Consider the following 14119-nt stretch of genomic DNA (forward strand, 5'->3'; position numbering starts at 1 on the left):
TTCTTTTCAAACCTTCAAATGGGAATGTTTAGGTCCCATTTGGGAAAAAAAGATCCTTTTTCCAATGAGAATGGGACTGATTACTGGCTCTAAAGTCTAAATTTGAATGAAAAAAGCACTGAGCGGAATTTCTAAAAAACACTCATTTTCCAGTATAAACAAGCTTGTTGCACATCCTAGGCCTAAGTCACATGTTATATGCCATAAGCAACAATAAACAAACTCACATTCGTACCAGTGTTTTTTTCTCACCATTTTGGGAATGGGGCTGGGTCCCTTTGGATTGGGAAAATTTGCGGCGTTTTGACTAACATTTGGAAATTAGTGTTGTTGTTGTTTTGCTCACAAATGCTTCAAAATTGAGGAAACAAGTGTGTCCAGTATTATATTTACTAAGGTTGATTTTATATGGATGGGAGATGAACAAAATATTGATTTAAAAAAATAAATATATATATTTATTTTTTTGGTTCCATTGGGAATTTTAAGCTCTCATTTGGGAAAATCATATACTTTTTTCCATTGGGAATGGGTCTGGTTACCGGACCCGATTTTGAATGGAAAAAAACACTGCGTACACAAAAGTTTTCATCCATTTTAACTAATCCTCATTTATTCAAACTCATCATTTTATCATTCAGATCATTCTTTAAATTATTCTATCCAAATGTTTTCATTTCATCTGTTTTAAACATAGAACATCCCAGAAAAGTCATGTAATGCTTTAAATATAAATATAGAGAAACTTGAAACTTGAGCATTTGATTGAACGCCTATTTCTAGGTATAAAACATATTCAATGGCGTTGTACAATAAAAATAAAAAATCTAAACACAAATTAAAAACATACAAAGTACCGTACATCACGTATAACCTTAAAAATATACAAAAAACTCACTGAAAAAGTATGTCTTCAGTCGTTTTTTGAAAGTGTCTATTGAAGTACTTTGTCTTATACTCAAAGGTAGGTTGTTCCATAGTTTTGGACCTACAGTACTGAAGCTTCTATCACTAAATGATCTTTTCTTGTTGAAAGGTACATTAAAACAGCCTATTGATGATGCTGATGATCTAAGATTACGTTTAGAAATCAGAGTGGGTAGAGTTTGGTCAAATAGGCAGGGGCATTACCAATTGAACAATTAAACATGAATGTCAGAATTTTGAATTTGATTCTGGCCTTAATTTTTCTTTGGCTCAAAACCAATTTTGCACTGTGACACATATTTTGAATATTCTGTAATTTTGTCAATTCACCAGTCGCTATTTTAGTCTTTTTGTTGCCATAGCAACCAGAATTCTTGACGTAGAAACAAAATGAAATGACGTGCATAATCTTGTTGCCAACTGTCCATGTTTCAAGTTTCATGAAAAAATATGAAGAACTTTTAAAGTTATCCCGGGTGTACTTTGTCCAGGGTTTTCCATGGAAATCCATGGAAAATATGAGGCTGGAGTATTCAGACTAAGTTTCCAGCGTCAATATTTAAAAAAAAAAGGGTGGAAATTGTCCATGGTATGTGGAAATAGCCTGGAATAGTTTCCATGGTTTTCCAGGCTCCCTGGAATAATTACCATGGAACAATTTTCAGGGTTTTCCAGCCAGCATGGAATAAATACCGTCCGAATACTCCATGTAATCTGGAAAACCATGGATTAATTTCCAGGGTTTTCCAGATTACATGGAGTATTCGGACAGTATTTTTTCCATGCTGGCTGAAAAACCCTGGAAAATATTCCAGGGTTTTTCCATGTTTAATATTCCATGGATGCCTGGTATAACATGGATAATTGTCCAGCGTTTACCATGGTCACTGAATAGAAAAAGAAATTTCTGGTCTAAAAACAATATTCATGTATTAAATGAATACAATACTCACAGCTTAAGTAAATCATAATTTAAGGTTAGATTAAAACAAAACAAAAAATCAACATAATGCCTTAGTTTCTTCGATGTATTATTTTGTTCACAATTCATCAAAATATAACATCAGATTACAAATTGTGTTACATTTATTTAACAAATTATTCAGATCAAACAAGTGTTGTTTAATACATGCTTACAAAGCCTCCAGGTCCATTATCATAAATCAGGCCCTTACATAACAGAACAGGCGCTACTTTAAAAGTTAAAAAGTATAATGCAACCTTCACAACATGTATTCAAAGTAACAAAATACAAGCAAGTCAAGTAATATACAGTGTAACAATTCACGAACCCTGTACAAACGATATACAAGAAACAAAATGAAAAATTTAAGTTATTTTTAGCTGCTTCATGTATGTCACAATATATGTAGCTGCCCATGAGCACAAGGATACTATTTTTTTATGTCCCCCACTATAGTAGTGGGGGACATATTGTTTTTGCCCTGTCTGTTGGTTGGTCTGTTGGTTGGTTGGTCTGTTGGTTGGTTGGTTGGTTGGTTTGCGCCAACTTTTAACATTTTGCAATTACTTTTGCTATATTGAATATAGCAACTTGATATTTGGCATGCATGTGTATCTCATGGAGCTGCACATTTTGAGTGGTGAAAGGTCAAGGTCAAGGTCATCCTTCAAGGTCAGAGGTCAAATATATGTGGCCCAAATCGCTTATTTTATGAATACTTTTGCAATATTGAAGATAGCAACTTGATATTTGGCATGCATGTGTATCTCATGGAGCTGCACATTTTGAGTGGTGAAAGGTCAAGGTCAAGGTCATCCTTCAAGGTCAGAGGTCAAATATATGTGGCCCAAATCGCTTATTTTATGAATACTTTTGCAATATTGAAGATAGCAACTTGATATTTGGCATGCATGTGTATCTCATGGAGCTGCACATTTTGAGTGGTGAAAGGTCAAGGTCAACCTTCAAGGTCAGAGGTCAAATATATGTGGCCCAAATCGCTTATTTTATGAAAACTTTTGCAATATTGAAGATAGCAACTTGATATTTGGCATGCATGTGTAACTTATGGAGCTGCACATTTTGAGTGGTGTTGTAATTTTAGTATATGATTTCAATTGAGACTGCTCTGTTTGATGCCATGTGGCATGGTGGGCATTTGTTATCAGAACAGGATACCAGTTGGTCATCATTTTGTAATAAAGATTAGCAACACTGGTTTGTTCTGGTGCTCGCAGAGTCTGCTTGTCAAATATGTCAACACTTGCAATAATAAATACCAATTAAATGCTAAGTTCTATCTGTGTCTGTCCACACATCCAAATATGGGAGGGTGGGCAGAATTGTATGAAAAGCCAGGTTGAGAGAGAGGCTAGACAGAGTTGAATGGACCGTTGAGATGTAAAGAGAGAAGGAGTATGAGAGTCTTATTCATTGTGTATATATTTATTCTCGTAGTGTGTAAATAAAATGTAGAGTACATATACTGTGTGGTGAACTTATGAACTTCCCCCCCCCCTCGAAAATGGTAACACTGGTGGCAGCGTGGGGATAAGGACTTTAACACGCTTGTGAGGAAAGTGCTTATTATATAATTGTGTCAGGATTAAAGTGAGCTGTTGGACTTACGAAATCATCAGGGGACTGTTTCATTGAGGTTGGACATATGGGAATGATACGATGTCTTATTTTGATTATTGGTGTTGTTTCAATGTTTGGAGTTTCGGTTATTGTTGCCCAAAAAGATTTATTTAGCACATGCTGGTTAGTGGAACCCGTGGAAAAGATTTATTTAGCTGCTAGCTGGTTAGTGGAACCTGTGGACATGTTTGGACTGGATTCTGATCGGAATGATCACAGAAAGTTTAGGGATCGATGGAAATGTCTTCAGTAGTGTGATTGTGACAACAATCCCCTCTGGTTGGAAGTGTTCTTGCAGTATGATTTTCGGATACAACACCGAAGTGGCCGAAAACATGTTAATGTGGACAGCCTCAGTCGAATACCAAGTGAACCAGAAGTATGTGAGTGTTATGAAGGTCATCTAACGCTAGAGGAGCCATCATGTAAGGGATGTGACACATGTTTGAGGAAACATAAGCAGTGGTCAGATTTCTCTCAGTTTGATGACGCGGTACCTTTATTTGCAAAAAGGATTGTGCAAATCTCGGGGTCATCGAAAGCAAGAGTTTCCAGAGTAAAACTTCAGGAATCCGGATTCTGGGGTTGGATTTTTTTGCTGCTACAGCTTCAGGTGGTGAAGTTGTTGAATTGTGTACGTTTCATGTATCGTGGGTTACTCAGAATTAGGAAATATCGTCGCTACCGGATATTCCGACTGCGCTTCCGTGAACATTCTGAAAACTCTGATGCAAATTACAGTTCGAAGGCGGATGACAGAAACTATGAAATGCCGAATAAAGACGGAAGACTGCATTAGGTGAAATGTCATCTTCTGTAAAAAGTCTTGTCAAATTCAGCAAAGTCTTCTGTTCATCGGAGAGAATGACCAGACTCCAACAGCAGGATCCAGATATTGGCGTTGTTTTGAAGTGGCTTAAATCTGACAGCCGAAGACCTCCAAGAGATACCGTTTCTGGTTATTCACCTAGTGTTCGAAATTGATGGCTAAATGGGGACTTTATGTTGTGCATTAATACTGCAAAATGTTAAAGACTATCAAAGAAAACTACACCAAATGTATGGGAAGGACCTTATCAAATATAGTTTAAATCATGTGGACAGTGGTTTGAATATACCGTGTTTGTTGCACCAATTCGTGAAGACGGACTTATTGGTATGGATTTTCTGTATAACTTTGATTATCAATTAAGTGGATTACGTTTGAATGGGAAGAGGTGTGCAACATTTGTTGAGAAAATACCTCTCAGGGCAGTTAGGGTCACATCACGAGCCAAGGTAAAAATTCCAGCCAATTCGGAGTGTATCAAACCTGGACAGACAATAAATCTTATATCAATTAATTCAACTCTTGGGATTCTATGCCCTTCGTCAAATAAACAGCCAACAAATGGGATATCATTAGGGCACACTTTAAGCTCCCCAAGGACAGTTAAAAGCCACCAAATACCAATTAGACTGCTGAATACTTCTTCCAGTAATGTTACGCTGGTTAAAGGTGCTACACTGGGATTGTTACAAGAATTTGACCCCAATTAATTGTTGAAAGAAAATGTCGACTTAAATTCAGAAATAGAATCTGTCAGCCGACAGGATCATTCTACATGTGTGTGTCTCCACTGTAACAATAGAAAATGTAGTGTCACTGTGTGCGCTTTTATAGTGTTGTTTTTGTGTGTGTGTGTATTTAATTTCAAACCAATAACTTTGGTATATATGTTGTGCTAAATTGTTGGATTAAGTGAATTTTTACGGAGTGATTGAAAAGTTCCCTGGATTTAAAACCGTGTACACTTGGATTTATTCTTTTTCAGAATCAAACATTGCGCCATATTCTTATAGAATTGTTTATAATATAACCATATGTTCATTTAATAAGTAAGGCGCACAGGACAATTAAGCAGGACGACTGCTACTTATAATTGTATGAACTTAACAAAATTGTTGTGCCTAAATTATACATTCGTTAATGTTAATTTAAAGTAATAAGTGTAAGGCACTTAACGCGGATGCATTTTAGGACTTGTGTGATAGTGATATGTGTGCTTGTGTGAATATGTGCAACTAAATATTAAGACTTTCAAGTAATAAGTGGACAATAAAAGAAGATTTTGCAGATGTGCTTATTAAACAGAGTGTTTACTTTGCATATGACTAAGAATGTATATTCTTGCTTTCATATAATCAAACTGTTGCGATGTTTTAAATATACTAGTAATGCATGATTGTTGAAGAATAATATTTCTTTGAATGTGTTTGTTGTTAATTAAAAGGACGATACTTTAAATGATTCATTATATTGATGGATAGATCTGTGTAATTTTTATTGAGAAGGTATTTGCAATACAAGTCAATGTATATGGATGTTTAATGCCATGTCATGTAGTAATTTACAAGTAATATTCCTTGTTGTGGAGGTTTCTAATCATGAACAAGTACTTTAAAAGGGATGATTCATATGATGTTATGTATTATCACAATTTATCATCGTCTCATAGTAAAATTCCTTATTTGTAGAAGGTTTCTAATATAAGTATTAATAATACATATAGTTTATTTGTATCTGTAGATTTGTGATGTAATATTATATTCATATAAAGTGTTTTGATAACAGTTTCCGTTTAATATGTTGTGAGTGTGAGTCTGGCTATTTAGTCATGTATGCAACAATTTGGCTTAATTGAGGACAATTAAGAAGCTAAGGTGAGGGGAGTGTTGTAATTTTAGTATATGATTTCAATTTAGACTGCTCTGTTTGATGCCATGTGGCATGGTGGGCATTTGTTATCAGAACAGGATACCAGTTGGTCATCATTTTGTAATAAAGATTAGCAACACTGGTTTGTTCTGGTGCTCGCAGAGTCTGCTTGTCAAATATGTCAACACTTGCAATAATAAATACCAATTAAATGCTAAGTTCTATCTGTGTCTGTCCACACATCCAAATATGGGAGGGTGGGCAGAATTGTATGAAAAGCCAGGTTGAGAGAGAGCAGGGCTTCCCCTGGCTAAAAAATTTCTTTAGCCAACATTTTAGCCAATTGGATTTTTTTGTAGCCAAATTTTAGAAACTGTAGCCAAAGTTTTAGCCAAGCATTTGGGACCGCCTCGTGAAAGTCTAGGGGTGTAAGAACACAAATAACTACAATATGAAGCTTAAATATATTTATTACTATAATCATCCTTTTAAAATATTGTACATAACAGAATATAAGTTTATAACAAAAAATATTTATAGATATGCATAGATCTAGATATACATACATCAATGTAATAATCATACTTTTATTCTACATAACAGAATATCAGTTTATACATACATCATAAGCACATGTTCAGTTCACATTGTTTACAAAATAAGCACATTTTCATTATATTCAAGATATTCATTCTTGAGCACATATTTCAATCTTTGCAAAACATAACAGTTGATCAAGACTAAAGATGCTTTATTTTCAAAGCCTCTCACTTCATATTGTTAGTTATATTTGGTCATTTGGATATGATATACATCAGCTTTGACAGCTTCTGTTGTTAAAACATTTTCTGTAAGTGGTCGATGTTTCTAGGCTCAAATAAATGAATGTTTTTCACGCATATTTCTTGACAGAAAGGCCCAGATAATTGCCATCATCCATTCTAGTTGCCTGAAAAATGATAAAACATAGTTTTACCAACTATCAACAACAAACCAACACATAAATGTCCGTATCTTTAAATGTCCGAATTTTTAACTTATCCGAAATATATTACAACAAGTGAATGGTAGACTTTTTATTTCCGAAATTGTTGGTTTCTTAATCAAACTTTACCTTTCCCAAAATATTATAATAATTAAACTATTAAACAGAAATGCTCTCAAATTCCTGTTGAAACAAGATTTCATGTGCTTTTGTGAAGAAATACTTTTTTGTTAAATGCTTTTGCCAGGCCCGTGGTATTGACATAATGTTCGATAACACCTTTACATTTCACACCAGCAAGCGTTCTATACATAGATGGTGACGTCACTGCCAGTACACAATGCACCAGCAAGTTTCCTTTGTTTCGATGACCGGTTCTGACCGGTGTTGCTGCAGACTGCGTATCAAATTTTCTGGTTAATAACACGATGATGTATTGACGCACAGTCGACGGTTTAAAGAGTTTACTATCTGGGATGGTACTTGACAGGCAAAAAACGTTTCGCCGAGCATTTTCGCCAACCGAGAATTTTATTCGCCGAATTTTAAAAACGTTTCGCCGAGCATTTTCGCCAACCGAGAATTTTATTCGCCGAATTTGCGAAATTTTCGCCAACGGCGAATTTGGCGAACGACAGCGGAAGCCCTGGAGAGGCTAGACAGAGTTGAATGGACCGTTGAGATGTAAAGAGAGGAGTATGAGAGTCTTATTCATTGTGTATATATTTATTCTCGTAGTGTGTAAATAAAATGTAGAGTACATATACTGTGTGGTGAACTTATGAACTTCCCCCCCCCCTCGAAAATGGTAACAGTGGTGAAAGGTCAAGGTCATCCTTCTAGGTCAAATATATGGGTCAAAATTGCTCATGTAATGTATCTTCTGCAATATTGAAGCTAGCAATTTTATATTTGACATGCATGTGCATCTTATGGAGCTGCACATTTTGAGTGGTGAAGGGTCAAGGTCAAGGTCATCCTTCAAGGTCAAACGTCATATAGGGGGACATTGTGTTTCACAAACACATCTTGTTCTCAGCTACTTTCACTTTAATGCAATTTAGGTGCTTAATTTCATTAAAATACTTTTATATAATTTTATTGTTCAAAGAAATTCAGAACATAATGCATGTACATGTATTACTTTCCAAGTGACAATTTAAAATGTTATTGCAAGTCTAAAACTTGTGTAGGCAGCTGAGTAAATTATAAGTACCCAGGTGGGATAAAATTACAGTTTTTAAAAACTTTTTAGTTAATTAGCTGGGCTTCAGTAGGTCGTGGATCTTTTATAGAACTTGTACTGCTGTTATACTGTACTGCTCCTGCATGATCTCTAAAAGAAAAACAAAGCAAACAATATTACAAGAAAGTCATAAGTTTTTTACATTCATCTGTAAAAGTAAATGTGCAGCAATCATATGATTGAATGAATATCTTTACTTCAATGCTCATTCATATTTTAATCTATTTTAGATATTTCATATCACTGCTCAATTCGGTACATCTGGCTTTTTTGTATTTGAGCGAACATTTACGATCCTAAGTAGTTAGCAATTATTTCTTTTCCATTTACTGAAATTTATTCTCTTTAAGTTTGCAAGCTGGCTTTAATCTACTTGCAAACAGGCAACCACACAGGAAAACTGAGACTTTCAAGTGAATAAATTGGTGATTTAACTTATATTTTTATATGACTCTCTTTTATTTTGAAATTTATATTGTTGTTTTCTTAAATGCCCCAAAATGGGGTACACTTGCATGTATCTGGAAACTCAAACATATGTAGGAATTTTATATTCAGATATTGCTATATGAAAGTTATGCTAATTTGCTAATTCATATAAAAAATAACCTGTAATTGAAACTAGACCAAAATATTGGAAACCAAAAAGACAAAATACTTTCAGGTGGTTAACACTAAATTACTTATATGAGCCCGGGGCATAACAATATTTACCATGAATTTGTGGCCATGTAAGTCCTCTTGGTAAATGCGCCAAAAGAGCCGCTTTGCTGTCTTGGGTTATTTCCCTGCCAAACTCTGCAGTATCTTCCATCAACTGGTCTGAGCTACAGTTAAAGCACAAAATGAAAATGTATATAGAAAATAATTAAAGTATTGTTTTAAATATTTAGTAAAATGGTCTTTAAATAATAACTTACAATGAAGTTAATACATCACAAAGCATAGCATAACAAAATTTGTTGGTATGATTAGTACAAATTTATTATTGCTATAATTAGAATGATGTGTAATTCTATTGGTATGAAAATGCAAAGTGAAACCTAAAAAACAATTCTATTGGTTTTATTAATTTATTTATAAACATTAACAGCATTAATGAGCATTGAGTTCTCGTCATGCACAGCACATAACTCCCTTAGCCTCAGTTCCCTAGCCATGCATTATAAACTTCCGATACTACATTCAAGCTTATTAATATCTCCACATAGGACTTCCTTTATCAAGCTGCAAACTGCACTTAGTGAAAATGTGTGTGACAACTGCTTTTAAACTTCTATATTTGCCATACTTTTACCTAAAATGTCACATAAAAAAGGTCTACAATGATGACATAACAAGAATAAATTTAAAGGAATATTTAGAAATAATGAAAAGCACAAACCTTCAGTTGTTGTTCTATTCCTAGACAGACTTCTGAAACACTTGTATGCATCACTTTTTAACAATATTTCATGTCACTTTCCAAATGATATCCATACATTATTATTTTAAGAAATTCTTGTTAATGGAAAAACTCATTAACTCTACTGTTTGTGAAATTACATTAACTTCATTTTAACAACAAGTTTAACCTGCATATTTTCTCCAGAATTTCAATCTAACAGGTAAACTTTCTGTATTTGAACTCAGCCAATCAGAAAAGGCTGTGATATTTTATAACCAATAGATTAGCCGCAGACATATCTGACTCACACACAGGCATCTCAGATAGTTTGTTAATTGCAAACCTGGACTGTAGTTAAATATTGAGTGTGTATACACCTTGAACAGGGTTAAGGAATTAAAACTTGTAGACATTGCTTTGAAAGTTACTACTATTACTTCTACTACTAATACTACTACTCCTAGTACTACTACTACTACTACTACTTCTGCAAAACTACTACTATTATTACAACAGCCACAACAACAACAACAACTACTACTACTACTACTACTACTACTACTTCTACTTCTACTACTACTACTACTACTACTACTACTTCTACTACTTCTACTACTACTACTACTACTACTACTACTACTACTACTACAACTGCTGCTACTACTGCTACTACTACTACTACTGCTTCAACTACTACTACTGCTTCAACTACTACTACTACTACTACTGCTACTGCTGCTGCTACTGCTGCTGCTGCTACTACTCCTGCTGCTGCTGCTGCTGCTACTACTACTACTGCTATTGCTGCTGCTGCTGCTGCTACTACTACAACTCCTGCTGCAGCGACTTCTACTACTTCTGCTGCTGCTGCTGTTACTACTACTACTACTACAACCACTACTACTACTTCTACTACTACTACTACTACTACTACTACTACTACTACTACTACTACTACTACTAGTACTTCAACTACTACTGCTACTACCACTGCTACTACTACTGCTACTGATGCTACTGATGCTGCTACTGCTACTACTGCTGCTGCTGCTACTTCTACTACTTCTACTGCTGCTGCTGCTAATGCTACTTCCTTAACTACTACTACTACTGCTGCTACTAGTATTGTTATTATTATTTATACTACTATTGCTACCATTACTGCTACTATTCCTGTAAATGCTAAAACAACAACACAATAATAACTGCTACTACTGCTACTGTCACTTAAATTTGCACCAATAGTATAATTATCAGTAGTTTAACTGCTTGTACAACTTAAACAACAACCACTTTTACTTCTACTCCTACAACATATTCTACTGCCAGCACCAGCATTACTACTTCTACTACTACTACTACTACTACTACTACTATAACTACTACTATTTCTGCCCAAACTATGCACATTGTTTTATGTTTTATTCATATGTTGTGTAAATTGTTGAACTCTGATTTACTTTGAATAAAATGTGTTGCATTTTTATAAGTTATTTTCTCCTCTTATAAAGTCTAAGTTTTTTCCAGGGTCAGCTGAAAATGTTAGAGTCTTTTCCATGCTTAAAAAATTCTATGTTCCACTTTCCATGCTATCTGGAAATATTTTCCATGGTTATCCAGCCTAAATCCAGCGTTTTCCATTCCTTTTCCATGCTTTTCCATCCAAGGCTGGAAAATGCTCGGAAAAAAAGTCCACATTTCATGGACATTTCTAGAACAAAACCCTGGAAAACCCTGGAAACTGTTTCAAATTCCAGAGATTTCCATGGAATTCCATGTTAGACCATGGATTTCCAGCCTAAGTTCCATGATTACCCTGGACAATGTACACCCGGGATCCCAGGATCCAGAAAAGTGTGACTGACAGACAGTGTGTATATACGTCCCCTCCGGTGAAACCGATAGGGGACTAATAATTTGTCTTAATAAATGACACCAATGCAAACTGATAAGACTTAACGTTTTTCCACCCAGAAACAGATAAAATGTTTTTTATATTATTTTCAGCAGAAAATGACATTATAATAATAAATTAATGTTTTTTTCTAACTAAGTCTTCCCTTTATAGTAATTACCTAAATTTATTTTCATTTTTGATGAGTTTACAAATAATCTGTGTGGTAATCAATTAACTTTTACCATTTTGACATTTTGAAATGGTTCTAATTGCATACAGTTGAAAACTGTGAAATAAATAATGTTTAGGTAGTTTTATCAATAGTCTTGTAATTATGTCTTGCAATACCTTTAAATTCAGATACCCTTTATCAAATTAGCTTACCATGTATGTACTGCAGGATACAGTTTTCCACATCCTCTGGGGATTCCTCTAGTAAGCAGTAATATGCTGAAGGATTTTTCTGCTTTGTCAATGTTTTTTTTTGATCATCTTCTGAAACAATAAGTGAAAAAGTGTAAAGCATTTTCACACTGAGTACTTGTCTGATCATTAAAAGCAGGTCATCCCTTTAAATTGAAGATGACATTAACTTGAATGGGGGAATTTAGGATCTTTATCCTGTAAGTGGGGAATTTATTTTCAGCAATGACATGATGCAGACATCTGATCTAGTGGTGAGTGTAAATATTTATGTTAAAAATGGGCAACATGAATCATCCAAAAATCAATTCAATTGAATTTATTTTATGTTACCAATAACTCAATTTACTGTAAAAGCAAGTATCATTGCACTTGTCATTAGGGTCGTTGTGACCTGTGTACTGGTACGTTTTAATTTGGGGACGTTTTGGCTTGCTTCTGTCACTGTTGCATTTTAAAAAGATATTTCATATGAACTAAATCTACCTCATTAACTCAGCAGATGAAGGTTTGAAAATATTTATAAAACAATAAATGTGCTATCCCTTTAGTAGTAATACACAATTTCTTTAGGAGCAAAACAAAATATAAGGTATTAACATGCTGAATCTTGAGAAACAACAAACAATCAGGTTGCGAAAACGTGTAACAATCTGCAAATTGCAGCCATTTGATGAAAATCCAACAAAATGGCGAAGAGTTGCACGTTATAGTACCAAAAAGGCCGCACCAAAAACCCTTCTCGAAAAAGTGCACTAAATGCGCATTTAATGCACATTTAATGCGCATTAAATGCGCATGTTATTGGCACTGTATTTTTTGCTTAACAAGTGCATTTTATTCTGTTAAAAAAACACTTTTTACTAGTGTGTTTATACATATAAGTGTATTTTTTCCACAAAATAATACACTAAAGTGCGTTTATTATGACAATAAGTGCGCTTAAGTTTATTTTTAAGCGCATTTATACACTTGAGTGTATTTTAAGACATACAAATAATACACTTAATGGTCAAAGTAAATTTTTTAATGGGCATTAATACACTCATACAAATAATACACTTCATGGAGTATTCAAAGTGAATTTTTTAAGCGCATTAATACACTTGAGTGCATTTCCAGACATACAAGTAAAACACTTCATTGAGTTTTCAAAGTGAATTTTTGTAAGCGCATTAATACACTTGAGTGCATTTCCACTGATACAAATAATACACCTTACAAAATTGAAAGTGACTTTTTTTAAGCGCATTAATACACTTGAGTGCATTCCCGGTCATACAAATAATACACCTTACAGTATTAAAAGTGAATTTTTAAGCGCTTTTATACACTTGAGTGCATTTTCAGTCATACAAATGATACACTTTATGAAGTGTTGGAAGTGAATTTTTTAAGCGCATTATTCGCTCAAGTGTACTTTTCATCACTTCAAATTAGTATGCTTAAAAATTTACCAAATTTTTTAAAAATCCCAGCATTTTGAAGCCAGCATTCATTCTTTAAATGAAAGGTTTGTGTAAACACATACATAAAAAAAGTACAATTCAATAGATAAGTACACACTTTATTAGAATGTTAAACCTTAAAAAACAAAAACAAAGGTTACATATCAATGTTTTCCCTATCATTTACTAGATTTTTATATATTACATTAATTCCAAATCCCTTTTTAATATGGACAAAAGCAGCACATTCAATTCAATCATACTCTGGATCCTAATATATGATAAATGAACCGTATTCATGAAATTTATATAAATCTATACCTTATTTTTAAGATCTTCCTTTTTTGTTCATTATTGTGCTAAAATATGCCCTTCTGAGAGCCAGTATATGCAGGTTGTTTTGAATTTCCAAGGAAAATTACTGCATACATGCTGACAATATTTAGCAGCTTAGCCCCTGTCACTATATTTGTTGTTATACACTGTTCCTTACAAAGAATGCA

At 34.1% G+C, this 14119-nt stretch overlaps 1 protein-coding gene across 3 annotated transcripts in view; it reads left to right on the plus strand.

Annotated features, from left to right (window-relative positions):
• LOC127850191 (FAD-dependent oxidoreductase domain-containing protein 2-like) overlaps positions 1-14119 on the plus strand; it is a 107000-nt gene that overhangs the window by 959 nt on the left and 91922 nt on the right. The gene's annotated exons all lie outside the window — the stretch shown is intronic.

Source organism: Dreissena polymorpha, chromosome 11 (assembly GCF_020536995.1).
Source record: "Dreissena polymorpha isolate Duluth1 chromosome 11, UMN_Dpol_1.0, whole genome shotgun sequence".
Taxonomy (NCBI): domain Eukaryota; kingdom Metazoa; phylum Mollusca; class Bivalvia; order Myida; family Dreissenidae; genus Dreissena; species Dreissena polymorpha.